The sequence below is a fragment of the Loxodonta africana genome, chromosome 17, assembly GCF_030014295.1.
Source record: "Loxodonta africana isolate mLoxAfr1 chromosome 17, mLoxAfr1.hap2, whole genome shotgun sequence".
In the NCBI taxonomy this organism is placed as follows: Eukaryota; Metazoa; Chordata; class Mammalia; order Proboscidea; family Elephantidae; genus Loxodonta; species Loxodonta africana.
Window position 1 is genome coordinate 68969790 of NC_087358.1, and position 21100 is coordinate 68990889.

The 21100-nt window shown below is 39.6% G+C and overlaps 1 protein-coding gene across 2 annotated transcripts in view; it reads right to left on the reverse strand.

Moving 5' to 3' along the window:
• Positions 1-455: 455 nt before the first annotated feature.
• LOC111751332 (cbp/p300-interacting transactivator 4-like) overlaps positions 456-21100 on the reverse strand; it is a 45432-nt gene continuing 24787 nt past the window's right edge. Inside the window, exons 3-4 of one of the 2 annotated variants that reach the window (XR_010318205.1) lie at positions 9193-9301; positions 456-5982 (exon numbers count right to left, since the gene is read on the reverse strand). The gene's annotated coding sequence lies outside the window, so the exon portion shown is untranslated. The remainder of the gene's footprint in view (positions 5983-9192; positions 9302-21100) is intronic. The other variant, XR_010318206.1, reaches the window with a different exon arrangement.

Sequence of the window (21100 nt, forward strand, 5' to 3'; positions counted from 1 at the left end):
GATGTAAGTCTCTGGTTCATGTGGCCCTTTCTGTCTCTTGGGCTCATAGTTATCGTGTGACCTTGGTGTTCTTCATTCTCCTTTGCTCCAGGTGGGTTGAGACCAATTGATGCATCTTAGATGGCCACTTGTTAGCATTTAAGACCCCAGACGCCACATTTCAAAGTGGGATGCAGAATGCTTTCATAATAGAATTATTTTGCCAGTTCACTTAGAAGTCCCCTTAAGCCGTAGTCCCCAAACCCCCGCCCTTGCTCTGTTGACCTTTGAAGAAAAGTGTGTTTATCCCGGAAACTTCTTTGCTTTTGGTCCAGTCCAGTTGAGCTGACCTTCCGTGTATTGAGTATTGTCCTTCCCTTCACCTAAAGTAGTTCTTATCTACTAACTAATCAGTAAACAACCCTCTCCCACCCTCCCTCCCTCCCCCTCTTGTAACCACAAAAGTATGTGTTCTTCTCAGTTTATACTATTTCTCAAGATCTTATAACAGTGGTCTTATACAATATTTGTCCTTTTGCCTCTGACTAATTTCATTCAGCATAATGCCTTCCAGGTTCCTCCATGTTATGAAATGTTTCACAGATTCGTCACTGTTCTTTATCGATGCGTAGTATTCCATTGCCATGACACCTCTTTTAATCAACGTTTTCTCTCTCTCTGCTATTTTTTTTGGCTTGATTTTTTTGGCAAGAATACTTCACAGGTGATGTACCATACTTCCAGGAGGAGGTACATAATGCCTGTTTTTCTCTTTTGTTGTGATATTAGCCATCATTGAATGATAACTACCTAAATACTCTATAAGAGTTACAAAAAAAGATGTATTTCAAGTCTATCATTACCTCTTATTTACTGGAAAAATTCCATATAAAGAAATTTCCTCTCATTAACTATTTGATTGTCTTAATTTAGAGGTTATATAGGAAGGGTAGATTAAATGCTTGATCCTTTCCTTTAACTGTTTTCAAAATAATGAGTTATTCCCCGAGTATCCTCCAACACTGACAAGTTTTCTTTTTTTAGTATCATTATGAACACATCATGAACTTATTATAAAAAATAATTTTTTTTTGATGTATTTCAATTCACTTTAGTTATTAACTTCATTTGTGCACAAGTTGTTCTATCTCAGTGGGAGACTCTTCAAGTTGATTCTTGACTTCTTTTGAAACAATCACATTAATCTTTGATAGCTTTCTTGCTTTCTGGAATGACAAGATGTTCCAGACTTGTCTTTAACATTTTCTCCTCCAGATCAAGAATCAGTCATTTCTCTGAGGAGCCTTGATTTCTTTACTTGAAAATGGTGTTGAGAGATCACAAACTGGGGTACAAGAGGTACTCACTGCTACTGAGCTGGCCATTGTGTATAGATCTTTTCAATAGACAGAACTAATAAATATGCATATATATGTAAAAGATTTAAATCTATGGATTCATTCTGACAGTACCAATTTAAAATCAGGACTACAAGATGTTTAGTCAACATAATTGATCTTATATCTGTATGCACTTTCTACCATAAACCCATTGCCATTGAGTCAGTTCTGACTCACAGCGACCCTATAGGACAGAGTAGAGCTGCCCCAGAGGGTTTCCAAGGAGAGGCTGATGGGTTCAAACTGCTGACTTTTTGGTTAGCAGCTGTAGCTCTTAATCACTGTGCCATCAGGGCTCCCTTTCTACCATATTTTGCTTTATTTTCACAATACACAAACAAACCTCAACAAAACAATAGCAATATGACCTTCAATATGATTATTGAAAACAGTTCACAAAACATTTTCTTAATTCTCTTGTCTTTGAAGTATATCTCACTAGGAATGTAAAGTCTAAGTTTATTTAACTTTAAATAACAGCTCTACTGAAATATAATTCAGATACGTACAGTTGACCCACTTAGAGTGTACATACTTAGAGTTGTGCAACCATTATCACAACCAATTTTAGAACATTTTTATCACCCCAGGAAGAAACTCTGTTTACATTAGCAGTTACTCCCCATTTCCCAACTCCCTTTCCCTCTCCAAAAACCCATTACCAAACCCATTGTCATGGAGTCAATTCTGGTTCATATCAACCCTACAAGACAGAGGAGAACTGCCCCATAGAGTTTCCAAGGAGCAGCTGGTGGATTCGAACTGTTGACCTTTTGGTTAGCAGCTGAACGCCTAACCACAGTGCTACCAGGGCTCCTCCCCACCTCCAGACAACCCGTGATCCACTTTCTGCCTCTAAGGATTTGCCTATTCTGAACAATTCATACAAATGCAGTCATAGCATGGGATGCTTTGTGTCTGGCTTCTTTTACTCAGCATAATGATTTGGAACAAATCCTCAGTATCATACAATTTCTTTGGTAATTACAGTTTTTCAAAGTCATTTAGGATAGTTGTTCTTTGTGCGGTTAATATCATCAACTCTATACGCAGTTTGGTTCATTCATTCCTTTCTCTTTTTGGGTTTTTAGGGATTGCTATATTTGTTTTTTAGGCAAAATGAATCAAGTTTAATATATTTTCAAGACATTCAGTGATTTGGTAGTTTCTCATATTTTAACAAGCAGATGTCTTTCTGATATTGTTCCTTATGTTCTCAATTATAGTGTGTCAAAACTACATCTGAGCAATGAAACAAAGGTGAAAATTGCAAATAGTTTTGTTTCTTCAAAGCCAAACACCAATAAAAAATCTGATGGACCAGAGGCCAAGTCAGCACCACCACTCTCCAACTGGCCAGTTGATTAATTCTTGAGTGGACACAACCTTACTCTGCTTTGAGCATTATATTCAAACCTGATCAGTTATTGTTTTAATCTGTCCCATTTCTGAGCCAAATCCTCCAGCTTGTCTTTGAGATCATACTAGAATAATCTTACCTTGTTGCAGGAAAGTAGAGAAGAATGTTATAAGCAGATGAATAGCATATTATTCTTCAAATATTTTTGAAGACAGAGATTTTAACATGCTTCTCCAAGTAACTGATAAAATAAGTAGGAAAAAATCAGCAAGGATAGAAGATTTTGACCTCATGTTTAAGAAACTTTATTGCACCTAACAACTTCACCCAAAACATTCTTTTCAAGTACAGACGAAACATTTAAAAAAATGTATATTAGGTCATAATGAATACTTAAGTTTTGGCAAATATGAAAGGATTGAAACCATACAGAATAGATTCTCTAGTTACAATGAATTAAGCTAGAAATCAATAACAAAAAGAACCCTGGGAAATTCCCTATATGTTTTGAAATTAAGAAATGCCTTATAAATAACCCATTTGTCAAAGAAGAAATTAAAATGGAAGTGAGAAAATTCTTTTAATTGAAAAATAAGAAAGTACATGTTTAAACTTGTGGGATGCAGCTAAAGCAGTTTTAAGAGGGAAAATTTATAGATAGCATTTTTAAAAAGAAGAAAAGCTTAGACTTAATAAACTAAGTATCTCACAATTTAGAACAAGCAAATACAAAAGTGGAAATTAAATACAATTTTTTTTGTTTGTGAATATAAAAGCAAAGCCAAAATTATTTTTCAAGAAACTAATAAAATTGACAAATCTCTGGTGAACTGATAAAAACAAAGCCATTAGGAAGAAAAAAGGAGAACAACTTTAAATATCCTACTGATGGTATAAAAATAAATAAGAGGAGATGACAAATAATGTTATGCCAATATATTTGGAAAATTTAGATGAAAGGGACAGATGCCTGGAAAAACACAACTTATCAAAATGGACACAAGAAGAAATAAAAATCCAGAATAGTCTTAGGACTGTTAAATTGGATCCATAATTTAAAACTTTCTCTCTCTACCTCAAACACATACACATCTGTTGAGATATTGATTGGAGTTTTACTCAATCTGTAGATCAATTTTGGAAATCCTGGTGGCATAGAGGTTAAGTACTACGGCTGCTAACCAAAGGGTTGGCAGTTTGAATCTGCCAGGTGCTCCTTGGAAACTCTATGGGGCAGTTCTACCCTGTCCTATAAGGTTGCTATGAGTCAGAATCGACTCGATGGCACTGCCTTTTGGGTTTATAGATCAATTTAGGGAAAATTATTATCTTTGTGATATGCAATCTTCCAATTCATCAACACTGTATGAGTCACCATTTATTTAGGTCAGTGAATCAGAATTGCCTGGAAGGCTTGTTAAACACAGACTGTTGGGCCCCACCCTCGGAGTTTCCTGTTTAGAAGGTCTAACAATTCCTGGGTAATGCTAACATTGCTGGCCTAGGGGTATACTTTGGGAACAATTGCCATGCAATTTTGGAGATTAGGAGAATTTGGTTTTTCTCAAATTAAAAGATTAAAAATGGAGTGTAAGATCATTTAAATTTGTCTTAGTTTCCCAGGTCCACAGTAACAAAATACCACAAAGTGGTGGTTTTAAAGAATAGAAATTAACTTTCTCACAGTTCTGGAGGCCAGAAGTCCAAATTCAGAGTGCTGGCAGGACTGTGCTCTCTTTCTCTGTCCACTTGAGGGGAGATTCTTCCTCATCTCCTCCAGATTCTGGTAGCCCCAGGTGTCTCTTGGTGTTCCTTTGTTTGTAGCTGTATCTTAACACGGTGTCTTCCCCTCGTGTGACTGTGTACGTGGATGTTCTCCCCTTTTATAAATCACTCAGAAGGGATTAGGACTCACCCTAATCCAGTATGATCTTATAAATTTCACTGATCACATATTCAGAGAAAGACCCTATATCCAAACAAGGTCACATTCACAGGTACAGGGGTTAGGACTTCAATGTATCTATTGGGGGGTACACCACTCAACTGATAACAGTAGGCTTCAGAACAAGGAGTTTTTTTTACTAGAGATGAAGAACACATTCTACATTGATTAAAAAAAGTTCAATCAGGAAAATATAACAATCTTAAATATGTGTGTATCTGTTATAGATTAAATTGGGTCCCCCCAAAATATGTCTATTAATTTGGCTAGGCCATGAATCCCAGTATCGTGTGATTGTCCAGCATTTTGTCATCTTATGTGATTTTCCTATGGTTGGAAATCCTATCTCTGTGATGGTAATGAGATGAGATTAGTGGCAGTTATGTTAGTGAGGCAGGACTCAATCTATAAGATTAGGTTGTGTCTTCAGCCAATGTCTTTGGAGATATAAAAGAGAGACGTGAGCAGAGAGGCAGGGGAACCTCATATCACCAAAAGCAGCGCTGGGAGCAGAGCGTATCCTTTGGACCGAGGGTTCCTGTGTGGAAAAGCTCCTAGACAAGGAAGGGAAGATTGTCAAGGACTCTCCTACAGAGCTGACAGAGAGAGAAAGCCTTCTTCTGGAGCTGGCCTACTGAATTCAGACTTCTAGTTTACTAGACTGTGAGAGAATAAACTTCTGTTCAATGAGGCCTTCCGCTTGTGGTGTTTCTTTTATAACAGCACTAGATGACTAAGACAGTATCTAACAAGATAAATTCAAAATTCATGAAGCAAAAATTGACAGAACTAAAGGGTGAAATAGACAAATCCTCAGTTATAGAGACTGTAGGACTCCTTTCTCAGGAATTGATAAAACAAATAGACAAAAATATTTGAGGATATTCTAGATATCTTTTTGTTATTGATCTTTAATTTCTATCTGTTAAGGTCAGAAAGGAGCCCTGGTGGTACAGTGGTTAGGTATTTGTCTGTTAATCAAAAGGTTGGCTGTTTGAATCCACCAGCTGCTCCTTGGAAATCCAATGGTGCGGTTCTACTCTGTCCTATAGAGTTACTATGGGCAGCGATGGGTTTGGTTTTGGGTTTCGAAGGTCAGAAAACATGTAGTATTTTATTTCAGTCCTTTCAAATTTATTCAGATTTGTCTCATAGCCTTGTCGATGGTACATCTTGATGAATGTCCCATGTGCATTTGAAAAGATGTGTTTTCTCTGTCTCTATTCTCCGCTTTTATAAGACACCACTCAGAAGAGATGCGGACCCAAGCAACTCCAGAAGGACCTCATTTAACTTAACTGAAAACAAAAGAAAAAACCTATTTTCAAACAAGGTCATATTCACAGGTACAGGGGTTAAGACTTCAACATATCTTTTGGGAAACATAATTCAATCCACAACACAATTCTACTAAGACTTACTGTTGATACTTTAAATGATAGATATGTAATTTAAAAACCAAATATAGAAATACAGAATCAATAGGTGTTTCCTACTATATATACTTGCTTATGCTGTTTGTCAGTTAATTATTGAAATCAAGAGGCACAGAGCTGCAAATCAATTGATAGTTTTTGTGGCAGGGAAAATTTAAGGTCCTTTATCTCCCTCTAGCCTCTAATTCAAATTTTGCAGGCTGGACACATGCCACAAAAAAAGCAATTAGATTATTAAACTTTAGCATTGACTTACTGGGTAGAAAGAAGAATAAAGGGACATTTAAATAACATACAAATATAAAAGCTTATTTAAAGGTGGCACAAGTTAGGGGATAGTAAAGAAAAAAAAATTGGGTTTTTTGTTTTTGAGGAACGCTGAAGGAGCCAGGGGATGGAGGCTGGAAAGAAAGGTCATTGTCTCCTCTGCTCCATTTCTTCTTGATTTTAAATTCAATTGATCCCCCAACCTAATCCTCCCTTGTTAAAAAAAAAAAAAATTTTTTAGTAGATGAACAGTTCTAAACTATAGGGTTGGATCGAGAACACAAGAGGCAGGAGATGCTGCCACAGCACTTGTCCTTCCTAGCAGTAAAGGTCAATCGCTGCTCTTTCATAGGACCATGGCTGGAAATGGCAACCAGGAAAGCGATTCCATTCTCCCCTGATTTCTAGTGAGTATTCTGGGGAGGAAGTGGGATAGGTGCAACTCAATCTATACTTGGGCTGTTTGACTCAGGCAACATTTCCAGAACCACTCAGCTGCCATGCCCTTTAAATCTCTCATCACTGTAATGGAGATAATCTATTTCCACCATCAGCCTAGGACGGAGGTTCTCAAAGTGTGGACTGGAGATCCCTGGGTTTCTCTGAGACTCTTACAGGAAGTCCTTGAGGTCAAAAGAATTTTCTTGATAATACTAAGACATTATTTGCCTTTTTCACTCTCATTCTCTCATGAGTATACAGGGGAGTTTTCCAGAGGCTACATGGCATGTGATATTTCTATACACTGAATGCAGAAGCAGATATGAGAATCCAGCTATCTTCTACTAAGAGATTTGCTAAAATATAAAATAATGCCACTCTTCTTACTAAATATTTTATTTTGGAAAGTATTAATAAGAATATGCTATTTTTGTTAACATGTAATGGGTTTATTATCATTATTTTGAACAAATAAATAAACACATAGTTTTTAATTTCCTCATTTTTAATTTCTAAAATAGTAAATATCAATAACGACTCCTTGGGTGGTACAATTAAGCGTTGGACTACTAGCTGAAAGGTTGGTAGTTCAAATGCACCCCGGGAAACCTCAGAAGACAGGCCTGTAGATCTCCTTCTGAAAATTCATAGCCATTGAAAACCCAATGGAGTAATGCTCTACCCTGCATACACGGGGGTCGCAGTGAGTTAGAATGAACTCCATGGCAACTAAAAATAACAGCAAATATCAATAGATATAACCTATGTAAACAAAAGCTATTTGGAGTCTTTAATCATTTTTAAGGATGTAAAGAGGGTCTAACAACAAAAAGTTTGAGAACTGCTGGCCTAGGATTCTTCAAGCCTCTCTGGGGGCATTTGCAAATTATCTTGAAGCTATTCAACTACTGCTCATCTTCGCACTAGGACCTTGTACTCAATTCCTGTTGTCAACTAGCCCTGACTATCAGGAGGCAATAGCTGTAGCTGAGCAAGAGTATATGCACAAGAAGTCTGAGTTCAAATCTCTCTTTATCGCTTGTTAGATTTGTAACTGAGAAAAAAAAAAAAAAAAAAAAAAAACCACAAACCAGACCTGTTGCTGTCGAGTCAATTCTGGACTCATAGTGACATTATGGGACAGAGTATGACTGCCCCCATAGGGTTTCCAAGGCTGTAAATCTTTAAGAAAACAGACTTACACATCTTTCTCCCATGGAGCTGCTTGTGGGTTTGAATTACCAACCTTTTGGTTAACAGCAGAGAGCTTAGCTACTACGCCATTGGGGCTCTTAGCAATTTAATTAGCCCCTCAAAAATCTCAATTTTCTCGTCTATAAAAAGGGTATAATAGTACTACCTATCTTATAACTTGTGAGAATTAAAAGAGAGGATACATAACAGACTATAAGATGAAATTTCTTACAGCTCTGTTTGTGATTATCTAATCATAAGGGCTGGAATCCTTGGGTGGTGCAAACGGTTAACACACTTGAAGTCTGGGTGGACCCAGAGGCACCTCGGAAGAAAGACCTCACCAGGTCTTTCTACTTATGAAAAATCAGCCATTGAAAACCCTATGCGGCACAATGGTCTGATCTACAACTTGTCAGGGGAATGACACAGGACTGGGCAGTATTTTGTTCCGTTGTCCACGGGGTCACTACGAGTCAGGGGCCAACTAGACAGCAGCTACTAACAACAATGAACATAACTAGAGTCCCTAATGGAACTTTTTACATAGATTTCTGCAAGAGTTTGATAATCTACCCAAACTAGTAAACAGTCCACAACTCCACTCAACAGGATTCTATAACCTTCATCTCCTGGCCCTAAACAGGGATTGGCATAAACTCTATGGTGTTACTAATTTCAGGAGTAATTCACTGACCTTATCCAGAGCAGTGGTAGCAACTTTCCCAACCTAATTAGGCAATAAAACCACTGGAGTGAAAGCTAGACATAAGTTCAAGTTTCCTTTATCCAGGGGCCTCAAGTTCTCAAGACTACTCTCTTAGTCTTCTGCAATGCACTGAGTTCCCAGGTTCTTACTGTGAAGGACCATTCGGAGCAGAGCAAACCAGACGCTGTTCTAATGGTGTGATCAATAGGCGTTTACCACTCACAGAATAAACAGGACAGGGATGAGTAGAACAGCAAACATCCTCATCAGCCAAGGTTCCCTCAAAGTTAGGCTCCCGTCCCAGGATGGGATCAGGGGAAGATTATCCAATAGGCAAGGTTAGCACGGTGCATACCTTGCTTACCAGATCATCTACAGTGAACAATTTCACATGGGTTTCATCACATCTTTGAGTTGCTCACTACAGATTAGTAAGTAAGCACAAGTAAACCCATGCTTACCTTGCTTACTGGGTAATCCACACCTGTCAGGGATTGTAAATTTGAAAAGAGGATTTGATTCTGTAGGAAGGTGCCGTGGGGTTGGGAAAGAGACAGATGCCAGCCATACCTAGAAGCAGAATCTTTGATATGGTAAAAAAAATATAAAATTGTTTACTACAGATGATATGGTAAGTAAGGGAAGCAGCATGCTTACCTTGCCTGTTGGATAATTGCCCCTGGATGGGATATTATGACCACATATACGTGTGACCCACTTTGGGTCTATGTACAGGTTCCACACGAGCACAATTAAGTGTTCTGGAATTTCCATTCTTCTCAATGTTATCCATAGTTTGTTATGATCCACACAGTCAAATGTCTTTGCATAGCCAATAAAACACAATTAAACATCTTTCTGGTACTCTCCGCTTCCAACTAAGGTCTATCTGACATTAGCAGTGATGTCCCTCATTCCACATCCTCTTCTGAATCCAGCTTGAATTTCTGGCAGTTCCCTGTTGATGTACTGCTACAACCGCTTTTGAATGATCTTCAACAAAATTTTACTTGCATGTGATATTAATGATATTGTTCAATAATTTCCACATTCTGTTGGATCACCTTTCTTTAGAATGGGTAAGTTACTTGGCCAACCAATTGGAAGAGATCCCTATTTGTGCCCCAAACTCCTTACAACTGGACCAATAAGCAACATCATGACAAATAGAGAAAAGATTGAAGTTGTCAAGGATTTCATTTTACTTGGATCACAATCAACGTTCATGGAAGCAGCAGTCAAGAAATCAAGAGACGCATTGCATTGGGCAAATCTGCTGCAAGAGACCTCTTTAAAGTGTTAAAAAGCAAAGACGTCACCTTGAAGACTAAGGTGCGCCTGACCTAAGCCATGGTGTTTTCAATCGCCTCACGTGCATGCAAAAGCTGGACAGTGCATAAGGAAGACTGAAGAAAAATTGATGCTTTTGGATTATGGTGTTGGCGAAGAATACTGAATATACCATCGGACTGCCAGAAGAACAAACACATCTGTCTTGTAAGAAGTACAACCATAATGCTCCTTAGAAGTGAGGATGGCACGTCTCACATACTTTGGACTTATCAGAAGGGACTAGTCCCTGAAGAAGCACATCATGTTTGGTAAAGTAGAGGGTCAGCAAAAGAGAGGAAGACCCTCAAGGAGATGGGCTGACACAGTGGCTGCAACAATGGGCTCAAGCATAATGATGATTGTGAGGATGGCACAGGGCCTGGCAGCACTTCCTTCTGTTATACATAGGGTTGCTATGAGTTGGAACCCGCTCCACGGCACCTAACAACAACAAGCTATAATGAATATGTGCTAAACGGCATGTACAGAAAGAGAATAGGGGAAGGAGTAATAAAAGGGGACAGTTACACTGTGGGCAAGGACACTTGTCCTTGTCTTAGGTGTGTGACCATCTCCTGATACGCTATTATAGAATTACTGGTGAACAATTCTTCCTCTTTTACCCCACTAAGATAGGGAATAAATGTTTTTGGGTCTCAGGACAATCATCTCCCTCTATGGCACATACTTTGTGTCCATTAGCAGCTATTATGTCCATTAGTAGTTATGGAGATGGAGATGGTGGGACGTGATTATAGTTAGTACAGCACACCTGTGCACTCGGCATCTCCTATCTCCAAGGGTTCCATCCTCAAAACCTAGCAGCCAGGAATGAGTGCAGTCAAGCTCGATCGCCCACAGGAGGTGCAGCTCTGTGTCTATCAAATGCTGCTGGATCCACCAGCAGGGGTCTCTGTCTCTCTTACGTCCAGCCATTTTGTCTTAGGCACTATGCTTTCTGCAATCCATATGCAGAGAGCCCCCTTATCCACACAGATCATCAGAGATTTGCATGCACTGGGGGACTTCATTGACCAAACCAAGTCCTGCAAGACTGGTTGCCAACCAGCACAGGCCTGGCCCGGTGGCAGAGGGATCTCCTGAAGGGCCTTTCCTTCTTATGAAGCCCATCATCCAGGAGACTTGGAGGTCCAGATAAGAAAGCATGTTGTGTTGTTGTTGTTAGTTGTTGTTGAGCTGGCTCCAACTCATGGCAACCCCATATACAACAGAAAGAAACGATGCTTGACCCTGCACCATCTTCATGACCATTGGTATGCTCAAGTCCATTGTTGCAACCACTGTGTACTTTGAGTGCCTTCCAACCTTGGGAGCTCATCTTCCAGCACTATATCAGACAATATTCTGTTGTGATCCATAGGGTTTTCACTGGCTAATTTTCGGGAGTAAGTTGCCAGGCCTTTCTTCCTAGTCTGTCTTAGTCTGGGGGCTCCACTGAAACCTGTCCACCATGGATGACCCTGCTGGTATGTGAAATACTGGTGGCATAGTGTTGGGGAAAATTCAGTAAAAACAAAATCTACTCCCAACTCAGAAAACCTCTCCACAAAAATAGAAGAGAAAGAAAAGTTTTATTATTGAGTATGCGTTAAACCAGAACGTGATGCATCACAGGCAGTTGGCCAAGAGATCGCAAAGATGGAAAGGAATGTTATCCTTTAGGATAACTGAAGTTATGCAAAGCTCCTTATAGGAAACTGGGAGGTAGGAGTGATCTTCCTTGATGATTACATTTCAAAAGGGGGTGGTCCCCAAGCACTTGAGAGAACATTTTTGATTTAATACTTTTCAAAAGACAAAGAATTTACTAGTACAACTCATCTAAAGTGAATTCTGAAAATAAGGGAGCAACCTCTTCCTTTATTTTCAAGAGGGAGAATTGAAACTTTTTATTTTCAATTTTTATGTTTCCTTACAATAGCTTCCAGCATCCTAGCAACATGCAATGAGGATGTTCTTATCACAGGAGGCAGTAGTAATGCAGTGGCCTTCCTAACTGGCCTCCTTCCGTCCATTCTTTTCCTCTTTTCAACCTGTTCTCCACACAGCAGTCAGGAAATCTGGTGGTGTCCTTCCCTGTTCAAAAGCCTTTAATGTCTCCCCACATTGCTGTGCATGACCTTGCGCTGGCCGACTTCTCCATTCATCTCATGGCCCCTTCTTCCTCATGCACTGAGCTCTAGCCATGTAGAGTTATTTATTTATTTCAGCATCTTAGTGCTGTGCTTCCTCTTGCCTCAAGGTCTTTGCACTTGCTGTTCTCTTTAAGTCTTCAACTCTTTAATTCCCACCCATCATCAGAGATCAGCTCAGATGTCCCTTCCTCAGGGAAGCCATTCTTGAACTGCCAGATCAGACGCTCTCTGCCGTGATACTCTTTCATAGCTCTGCATCCCATTCGTTTGTAGTTTATCATTATAAATCTGAGTAATTTCTTCCTTATCTGCACCACCCCCATCAGCTCGTAAGCTTCATGAGGGTAGGATCCATGCCTATAGAGCCTCTCCTTATATCCTGAGTACTCACATGGTAAAAAAAAAAAAAAAAAAATGGGTGGGGGGCCTGACAAATATTTCCCAGATGAACAAATTAACAAAAATAAATATGGAGAAGTTACCATCTTAGGTTTCACCAGCCACTGAATATGGATGTGGTTCTATAACTTCATGCACTTTTGATAGTTCTGTCACATTTGTGACAGCTGTACTTTTTTTTCCCTCTTTATTACATGCAGATATGAGACAGCTGCCAAAGAGGGCCGCTGGCTTCTCCTCCATTTCTTTCTTCTAGACCTTTTTTCCCTCTGCTCTAGTTCACCCCAAAATACTCACACAGGCAAGTAGGGGCGCATGTGTGAGCGCACACGGGCACACACACACACGACTTTTACAGTTTATAACAGCTAAGGCAGGATTAGAACTCTGGCTTTTTGAATCCCAGAGCAATGTTTTTCCCACTTTATTTCTGTATTAAGCAAAGTTTATTGACTGAAAAAAAAAATCAATCAGAACATAACATAACCTTTCCTAAGATTCACTATGAAGCCCTGGTGGTGCAGTGGTTAAGAGCTAGGCTGCTAACCAAAAGGCTGGCAGTTTGAATCCACCAGCAGGTCCTTGGAAACCCTATGGGGCAGTTCTACTCTGTCCTATAAGGAATCTACTCGACGGCAATAGGTTTGGTTTTTTGGTGTTTAAGATTTGCTACATACTCAAGTCTTTAGCTTTCTGGAAACCTTATAAAAAACTTTCACGCATTTGCAATAATTTTCCAACAGCACATTTTCCACTCACTTCCTTATCTTGCCATTTAACTTTTCATCTATGTCTAGAATTTAGGAGCTCTGGCAGTGAAGTGGTTAAAGCACTCAGCTGCTAACTGAAATTTCAGCAGTTTGAACTCACACAAGCCACTCCTGGGGGAAAGATGTGGCAGTCTGTTTCCATAAAGATTACAGCCTTGGAAACCCTATGTGGCAGTTCTACTCTGCCCTACGGGGTCGCTATGAGTTGGATATGACTCGACAACAGTTGGTGGTGGGTCTAGAATTTGTTTTCTAAAAATATCATAAGCTGCTTGAGGAGAAGGTTTATGGTTCTTCTGCTTTTTAACTCCCTCCTGCCCTCCCCCCCTACATAAAAAAGTGCTCAACAGAAGGCAGGAAAGGACAGGAATTGGTTGAATGGACACAGAGAACCCCAGGGTGGAAAAGGGGAGCGTGCTTGTGGGGCTTGCAACTAATGTCACATAACAATGTGTATAAATTTTTGTAGGAGAAATTAACGTGAGCTGTAAACTTTAACCTAAAGCACACACAAAAAAAGTGCTCAACAAAATTTTCCTATGTTTATTTTCGAAAAGAGAAATTGAAAAGGAAAAGAACTCACCTTTAGAACAAGTTATTCCACTCTGTAATTATATTTCTGATTCTATGACAAGGAAAATGAAGGTGAGAAGGTAAACCTGTACTCTAGCTAGCTGAACTAGAAGCCATGTAAACTATGAAAATAAAAGTAATTATTCTAAGTCAAAAAGACGAGGTTCAGAAATTATCTTTTTAATGGAAAATTATTTCCACAAACTGCTCTGGATTTAAAAAAAAAAGCCTTAAAAATTCTATCTTGGCCAAACTTAACGCCCATTTGATTTATTCATTGTCTCATTTAACCCTCATAAACCCTGTGAGGACTTATAAACCCCGTGAGGACTTCCAATGCGCAGACAGCTGATTTAAAATGTGAATTAGAGAAAAGATTCCTGTCTTCACACGAAAGAGTCCCTCTAATGAGGGTAAGCGAAAGTCCAGATGGCAAATGGAACGACAGAACTTAGACTCTGGTGGGTTCCTGAAAAGGGCACTGACCCTGCCCAGTGAGGAAATGACAGAAACCCCAGGTAAGCTGGTAGGAACTGAGAGCAGAGGTGACCTAGATGTGTTCTCAGAAAATAAAGGGCTAGGTGGCCTCTGTGAGTCTAGGACAGCTTACTGGCTCCCTTGTGCCACAGTGTGCTATGGAAGCAGATGAATGGTTCTGGCCTGAGAGTGCCTCAGGAATCAGTGGGGTCTTAGGCAGCACCAGGAGTTCCCAAGGGTTGTCTGGAAATTGAAAGGGGAGTTGCCAGACCTGCAAGGACTTTTTAAAGGGATCCCAGGGACAATGCTGCAATCACCTGCATGTTCCAGTAAACAAGTAATCGAGGGCTAAATGGAAGCCAATGGCATAAACGACAATCAAGGACCTCATCTCCTGATGCTCTGACACGCCACAGGTAACCCAGAAATTAGATATATCCCGAGGGTATATGTTGACTACAAAATTTTTTCCCACTTAGAGGATGGGGGCTCTAAATATAAAATAAGTTGGAGAAAAATAAGGTTGCTAATTCTTACACATCCAGGTGTGTGGGCTGAAATTTGAGGCCATTACTCAATCTCTCTTTTAAAATGCTAATGTCCCTCATTCACATATTATTACATGAATAAAAGATTTCTTTTATTAATAGCGAGCTTTAGAGTCCCTGGGTGGTGCAAATGTTTAATGTGCTCTGCTGCTAACTGAAAGGCTGACAGTTTGAGTTCACCCAGAGGCATCTCAGAAGAAAGGCCTGACGATCCACTTCTGAAAAATCTACCACTGAAAACGCTGTGGAGCACAGTTCTACTTTGACACACATGGGGTCGTCATGAGTCAGAGTTGACCCAAAGGCAAAGCAGGTCTGAGGGGGATGTGGGTTCTCCTAGCAGGAGAATAGAGGGCAATGGATGTTTTAGGTGGCACAATGGTCAAAGCTTTGTTCAAAACCAGGGCTCTGTGGGAGAAAGGACCTGGCAATCTGCTTCCGTAAAGATTATAGCTTAGGAAACTCTATGGGGCAGGTCTGCTCTATACTATAGGGTTGGTATGAGTCAGAATGAACTCACTGGCATACAATGACAAAGGGCTTTGGGGGGAAGAAGGAAGCAGGAGAGGGATTGTGAAAGAATTTTCTAATAGGAAGAGAAGGAAGAGGCAGTAAGAAAAAAGGAGGAAAAGAAAATAGCCAAATGAATATCCAATATCCCTTTGTTTTCACTGTGCTATTCATTTTTTTATTCATACTGAAGTCATGGGATTTCCTGTTTTTCTGGCATTTATGAATATTTTAACCTAAATCACTGAAATTGGAACTTTATCTGAGATGTGGGGAAGGAATGCTAGCTTTACCATCACAACCCAAGTTGGAATTCTGGCTTTGTCCTTTAGTAGATGAGATTACCTTGGGTAATCTCTTAACTACTTTGAACCTCAGTTTCTTCATATATAAAAAGGGTTTAGTAAAACGCGTATCATTGAACTGTTGAGAGAATTGAGCCAATATCTACAATAAAAAAAACCCATTGCCGCCGAATTGATTCTGATTCACAGTGACCTATAGGACAGAGTAGAACCTTCCCCATAGAGTTTCCAAGGAGCACCTGGTAGATCTGAATTGCTAATACTTTGGTTAGCAGCCGTAACACTTAACCACTACACCACCAGGGTTTCCTCAACATCTATAACAGAGCTTTGTAAATTGTAAAAAGCTGCACCATTTTGTGCATTTTGTGGTGGAGGAGAAAATGGGGAAAGAGATTATATATGCTAGAGGGCATATGCGAGTTGCCATGGATTGAATTGTGTCCCCCAAAATACCTGTCAACTTGGCTAGGCCATGATTCCCAGTATTGTGTGATTGTCTACCATTTTGTCAGCTGGTGTGATTTTCCTATGTGTTATAAATCCTATCACTATGGTTTTAATGAGATGGGTTAGTGGCAGTAATGTTGATGAGATCTATAAGATTGGATTGTGTCTTCAGCCAATCTCTTTTGATATATAAAAGATAGAAGCCATCAGAGAGACGTGGGGACCTCATACCACGAAGAAAGCAGTGCCAGGAGCAGAGTGCGTCCTTTGGATCCAGGGTTCCTGCGCGGAGAAGCTCCTAGTCCGAGGGAAGATTGATGACAAGGACTTTCCTCCAGAGCCGACAGAGAAAGCCTTCCCCTGGAGCTGACACCCTGAATTTGGACTTCTAGCCTACTAGACTGTGAGTGAATAAACTTCTGTTTGTTAAAGCCATCTACTTTTGGTATTTCTGTTATGCCACCAGTAGATGACTAAGACAGGTGAAGGATGCCATTCTGGGGGGTATAAACAGACAACTCAGTATGAGGACATTAGGCTTACTAGAAAAAAGTGGTCCAGAAGAGAGAAAAAGGGGGAAAATGAGCTCTCTGTGCATCAGAGGCAAGCTTGGATATCCTAACTTGAGGTCTAGTAATTACAACGTTAAACTTTGACTTATGCTTAGTTGTCACAATCTCTTGCTTATTTACCTTAGAGGTCTACTGGCAATTAGTGTAAGAAACACTGCCCTGCACTAATAATTCCAGAAGAAGATAATCATTTCAATGTCTTCAATATAAGAAATTAGCAATAATCAGGGCTTTAGAAACCACTTGTTAATCTTTTCAACTACAAGAAATCCTTTTTAGTTATTGTCCTTACTACAAAAGCCCTTGGTGATTGGTTCAACTTAGTTGGTCTTGTTTCCTGAAGTCTAGCACTTATGGGCTAAGATCTTTGTGAGTACTCTTTGAAAACTGGGGATTAAGAAGCAGGCTTCAAATCTAGCTTCAAATAAGCATTGAAGTTAGAAATAGCAGTGATCTTTCTACTGTAATACATTGGTGGAGATCTCTAGTTGTAAAATGAAAGAAATTCCATTTCCCAGAATTCTTCTTGTGGAGTAGTGTTTGGTAGAAATATTTTGTTATATTACCTGAGGTTGAGGTGATATCTCAAAGACACATGCTTAGTTGCTCATGATGGTCACTAAACTGTCTTCTCAGGAGAGTAGGTGTTGTTAACTGGCCCTTAAGTTTCATTAAACATTTCAGTGGATTTAGGATTGTGGGTTTGGAGGCAGAGGTAAATGCTTTAAACAATAGAAAGGAGACACAGTTAGAGAGGGAAAGACATTTTGTGGGAAACTCCAGAGCCATCAAAGCTGAAGCAGTATTGGGGAAAGGGCATTAAAGAGAGAATCCCTGGTGGTGGGGGGGCCCAGTGTGGAGTTTAAACAACAGACATGTTAATGGAGATTTCCCCAAATGTTTTAATTAAAAAAAAATCAGACCTTTAGAAAAGTTCTAAGAATAGTAGAATAAACACCCTGTACCCCTTATGGTCACCCACTGCCGACGAGTCAATTCCTACTCATACCGACCCTATAGGACAGAGTAGAACTGCCCAATAGAGTTTCCAAGGAGCGCCTGGCAGATTCGAACTGCTGACCTCTTGGTTAGCAGCTGTAGCACTTAACCACTACGCCACCAGGGTTTCCACCCTTTACATATACATACATATATAGAGAAATATGCGTATATACATATTTTATGTATAGAAAGCAGATAAATAAATAGATATATAGAGAAACTTGTATATACACACTTTTTTTTTTTTCTGAACTATTTGAGAGCTGGTTGTAGACATCATGACACTTTCCCAGTAAATTCTTCAGCACGTGTCTCCTAAGAACAAGGCCATTCTACTATATAAGCACGATATCATCATCTCTATCAGGGACTTAAACTTGATACAATACAATATCTAATATTCAATCCATATTTAAGTTTCTCCATTGTTCTTATAATGTCCTTTATAATCGTTTCTTTTTCTCCAATTTAAAAATAATTTTTAAATTGTCATGTTCATCATAAATGCCCTATTTCCCCTCCAAAATTATAAATAACAACTGCATTTCTCATAATAATTTCATGCCAGTAGTTTTTGGGGGGTAAATTTTAGATGTCTTGTATTCAGGTTTTCAGGAAGTGAATACAAGAATAATACGAGCTGGTAGAGGAGAGACTGGCTGGCAAAGACCACACTTGAAACAACTATTTGACGAGAAGCGGCTCTGTAGAGACAATAGGTAAGAGACAGATTTAAAACTCTTCTGTTCCGTTTTTGAATTATCTTCAGCAAAATTTTGCTCTTGTGTGATATTAATGATATTGTTTTATAATTTCCACATTCGGTTGCATCACCTTTCTTGGGAATAGGTGTAAGTATGGATCTCTTCAAGTCAGTTGGCCAGGAAGCTGTCTCCCATGTATGTTGGCATAGACGAGTGAGCACCTCCAGCGCTGCATCCATTAGTTGAAAGATCTCAATTGACATTCTGTCAATTCCTGCAGCCTTGTTTTTCGCCAATGCCTTCAGAGCAGCTTGAACTTCTTCCTTCAGTATCATCGGTTCCTGATCATATGCCACCTCTTGAAATGATTGAACATTGGCTAATTCTTTTGGGTATAATGACTCTGTGTATTCCTTCCATCTTCTTTTAATGCTTCCTGCATCATTTAATATTTTCCCCCATAGAATCCTTCACTATTGCAGCTCAAGGCTTGAATTTTTTCTTTAATTTTTTCAGCCTGAGAAACGCCGAGCGTGTTCTTCCCTTTTGTTTTTCCATCTCCAGCTGTTTGCACGTGTCATTATAATACTTTGTCTTCTTGAGCCGCCCTTTGAAAGTTTCTGTTCAGTTCTTTTACTTCATCATTTCTTCCTTTTGCTTTAGCTGCTTGACGTTTGTGAGCAAGTTTCAGAGTCTCCTCTGACATCCATCTTGGTCTTTTCTTTCCTATCTTTTCAGTGACCTCTTGCTTTCTTCATGGATGATGTCCTTGATGTCATTCTACAACTCCTCTGGTATTTGGTCACTAGTGTTCAATGGGCCAAATCTATTCTTCAGACGGTCTCTAAATTCAGGTGGCATATACACAAGGTCATATATTGGCTCTCATGGACTTGCCCTGATTTTCTTCAGTTTCAGCTTGAACTTGCATATGAGCAATTGATGGTCTGTTCCACAGTTGGCCCCTGGCCTTGTTCTAACTGATGATATTGAGCTTTTCCATCATCTCTTTCCACAGATGTAGTCAGTTTGATTCCTGTGTTCTATCTGGCAAGATCCATGTGTATAGTCACTGTTTATGTTGGTGAAAGAAGGTATTTGCAACGAATAAGTTGTTGGTCTTGCAAAATTCTATCATTCGATCTCCGGCATTGTTTCTATTAAAAAAAAAAAATTACCAAGGCCATATTTTCCAACTACCGATCCTTCTTCATTTCCAACTTTAGCATTCCAATCACCAGTAATTATCAATGCATATTCATTACATGTTAGATCAATTTCAGACTGCAGCCAAACCAAACCAAACCCAGTGCCATCGAGTCGATTTCGACTCATAAAAAAATAGCAACCCTAAAGGACAGAGTGGAACTTCCCCATAGAGTTTCCAAGGAGCGCCTGGCAGATTTGAACTGCCAACCCTTTGGTTTGCAGCCATAGCACTTAACCACTATACCACCAGGGTTTCCCAGACTGCAGGAGCTGATAAAAATCTTCCATTTCTTCATGTTTGGCCTTAGTGGTTGGTGCATAAATTTGAATAATAGTCGTATTAACTAGTCTTCTTTGTAGTTGTATGGATATTATCCTATCACTGACAGCATTGTACTTCAGGATAGATCTTGAAATTCAAAAATGGCTACAGCGGTATATTGACAGAGACCTTCCAGAAATTCAGGCGGATTTCAGAAAAGGATGTGGAACCAGGGATATCATTGCTGTTGTCACATGGATCCCAGCTGAAAGCAGAGGATACCAGAAGGATGTTTACTTGTGTTTTATTGACTATGTAAAGGCATTCGACTGTGTGGATCATAGCAAATTATGGCTAACATTGCCAAGAATGGGAATTCCAGAACACTTAATTGTGCTCATGAGGAACCTGTACATAGATCAAGAGGCAGTTGTTCAGACAGAACAAGGGGATACTGACTGGTTTAAAGTCAGGAAAGATGTGCATCGGGGTTGTATTCTTTCACCATACCTATTCAGTCTGTATGCTGAGCAAACAATATGAGAAGCTGGACTATATGAAGAACGGGCATCAGGATTGAAGGAAGACTTGTTAACATACTGCATTATGTAGATGACACAACCTTCCTTGCTGAAAGTGAAAAGGACTTGAAGCATTTACTAATGAAGATCAAAGACCACAGCCTTCAGTATGGATTGCACCTCAACATAAAGAAAACAAAACTCCTCACAACTGGACCAATGAGCAACATCATGATAAATGAAGAAATGATTGAAGTTGTCAAGGATTTCATTTTACTTGGATCCACAATCAACACCCATGGAAGCAGCAGTCAAGAAATCAAAAGACGCATTGCATTGGGCAAATCTGCTGCAAATGGACCTCTTTAAAGTGTTGAAAGGCAAAGATGTCACCTTGAACACTAAGGTGCCCCTGACCCAAGCCATGGTATTTTCAATAGCATCATATGCATGTGAAAGCCAGACAATGAATAAGGAAGACCAAAGAATTGACACCTTTGAATTGTGGTGTTGGCGAACAATACTGAACATACCACGGACTGCCAAAAGAATGAACAAATCTGTCTTGGAAGAAGTACA